The sequence below is a fragment of the Oratosquilla oratoria genome, chromosome 41 (assembly GCF_046742065.1).
Source record: "Oratosquilla oratoria isolate Oo_2021 chromosome 41, ASM4674206v1, whole genome shotgun sequence".
Classification (NCBI taxonomy): Eukaryota; Metazoa; Arthropoda; class Malacostraca; order Stomatopoda; family Squillidae; genus Oratosquilla; species Oratosquilla oratoria.
In genome coordinates, this window is record NC_134817.1 from 23,689,026 (window position 1) to 23,691,525 (window position 2,500).

Sequence of the window (2,500 nt, forward strand, 5' to 3'; positions counted from 1 at the left end):
GGAGAAAAAAGTAGGAGTAGGTCGTCGAAGCGACTTCTCTGCCGTCCGGAATTCTCGCAACCTAGTCCCATACCGGGATTGGATCTATCCTGCGGTAAGCACCCTACCTTCTTTGTTCCTCGATTAAGTCTTGCCTTTGTTTATAATAGACTAATTTTGAACATAAAATCCTTTGCATTCCAATAACCGGAATAATTGTATAATCGGTGTTATCTTCTGTTATCTGTGCAATCCAAATGTCCTTCGGTCTAGACACTTTGGGACCTATAGGCCGATTACTACTTAAGTCAGTGAGTTGATTTATAATTTCAAACCTAGAACTAGCCAGGCATTTCAAAAATTTTCATTCTCGGTTTAACATATGAATCCCGCTTTGTTAAATTTTACGCCACACACTACGCCACACGCTACGTCATACGCTACGTCACACGTCACATATTACGTCACATCACGTCACACGTCACATCGCACGTCACATCACACGTCACATCACACGTCACGTCGCACGTCACGTCGCACGTCACGTCGCACGTCACGTCGCAGGTCACATCGCACGTCACGTCACATCGCACGTCACACGTCACGTCCCGACGTCACGTCACACCGTCGTCACGTCACACCGTCGTCACATCACATATCACGACACGTCAATTTCACGTCACGTTCTCCTCTCAACCCCAGTCTAACCCACTTAGTGATTTCAATCTTTGGTTCATGTTCTTGCCGATTGTTTTTCTATTATTAGGCCTGCGTGTGTGTGTGTGTGTGTGTGTGTGTGTGTGTGTGTGTGTGTGTGTGTGTGTGTGTGTGTGTGTGTGTGTGTGTGTGTGTGTGTGTTCAGTATAAACCCACTATCGGAGAAATAATATCGAAAGTACAGGAAAACTGTATATTTCGACTACTATCTGTAGTCCTCTTCAGGAGAATGGCTACAAGGAATTAGAGTACAGGTATAGACGAGGTAGTGAGTGGTACAGAAAAGGGGATGGGGAAAGTGGGGGGACTCAGGTTACATGCCCCCACTTTCCCCATCCACTTTTCTATACCCCTCACTACCTCATTTATACCTGTACTCTAACTTCTTGTAGCCATTGTGCTGAAGAGGACTACAGATAGTAGTCGAAATATACAGTTTTCCTGTACTTCCGATATTATTTCTCCGATAGTGGGTTTATAGTGAACATTTACAAACGTGTTATAACATACCATTTTCCAATGTGTATATACTGTATATATATATATATATATATATATATATGTATATACATATCTATATATAAATATATATATATATATATATATATATATATATGTATGTATGTATAATTTATTTATTTGTTTATTTATTTCTTGGACACAGGTTTTTTCCCTCGGGCAATTCTGATTAAAATCAACTGCACTGGATACTTTGATGATTTTAAGGTAGGAATTCTTGATCTTTTGAAAGATCTTCTTGTTACTTGTAGATATGGACTGGATAAAATTATTAATTTCTCTTTGATAAGTAGCATAGCTCACTTTTGGTGTTGTTGTATGCCGACTTGATTAATGATCTTCTAGTAATAGTGGAAACTGTTGACTAACATTCACCGAAACTCAGTTTTTCGCCTCGATCTGAGAGTTCTTCAGGGTGTAGGCTGCGGGTTGTTTCTTCAGTGGAGGTTAGGAGAATAGTGCGGAAAGTTATCAATGTCAAGGTATCTATACAGGATCAGGCCAACCGGGCGCGGGTGAAGCTCGATGCTGATTGGCTAGCAAGTAGGCCGTATGAACCCTTTTACCTTGGTGAACCCGATATCTAGTCGGGACCTCGGAGCACTCTGGCGAAAGACTTAGTGACCCGTCCCGAGTGCTGATTGGTTGAATGGTGGATTGTTGGGTCGATGGTGTTTTGTAGCGGAGTATGTCTCTCATGTGGGCGTGCGGATGGCAAAGTGAAATCTACGCTCTCCTGTACGTTGGTGGAAGGACGTTGGCAAGTGATGGAAACCGCATTTTCCGCACACACATGTACACTGAAACAAACATATACATACAAACACAAACACAAACAAAAATTCATACACACAGAAATGCACACACAAACACACACACACACACACACACACACACACACACACACACACACACACACACACACACACACACACACACACAAAATGTTCCTTGCTCAAGAGGAACTTTGACGGATTATAGTGACTACTAACCTCTCAAACCATGAGTGGTGTTCAAGTCAAAACGCTAGCCACGAAACAAACAAGCTATGCACGCCTGCATTCCTGTGTGTGTGTGTGTGTGTGTGTGTGTGTGTGTGTGTGTGTGTGTGTGTGTGTGTGTGTGTCTGTCTGTGTGTGCACACGCGCGCCCTTGTACCTACATGCACTCTGTCACAAGTTTCCTCGCATGCACATAAAACACATTCCTAAAACCAAATAAAATTAGAAATACACGTAAATCCCCACACAAGAAGAAGAATGATTTTGGGAGGTAGAAAACCATG

The 2,500-nt window shown here is 42.4% G+C and overlaps 1 protein-coding gene across 3 annotated transcripts in view; it reads right to left on the bottom strand.

Annotated features, from left to right (window-relative positions):
- Window positions 1-2,500, bottom strand: part of LOC143021043 (aspartate aminotransferase-like) — a 26,679-nt gene that overhangs the window by 21,932 nt on the left and 2,247 nt on the right. Inside the window, exon 1 of one of the 3 annotated variants that reach the window (XM_076178236.1) lies at window positions 1,585-1,611. The exons of 1 other annotated variant lie outside the window; for it this stretch is intronic. The gene's annotated coding sequence lies outside the window, so the exon portion shown is untranslated. Of the gene's footprint in view, window positions 1-1,518; window positions 1,543-1,584; window positions 1,612-2,500 lie in introns of those variants that run through there. One more of the 3 variants, XM_076178235.1, reaches the window with a different exon arrangement.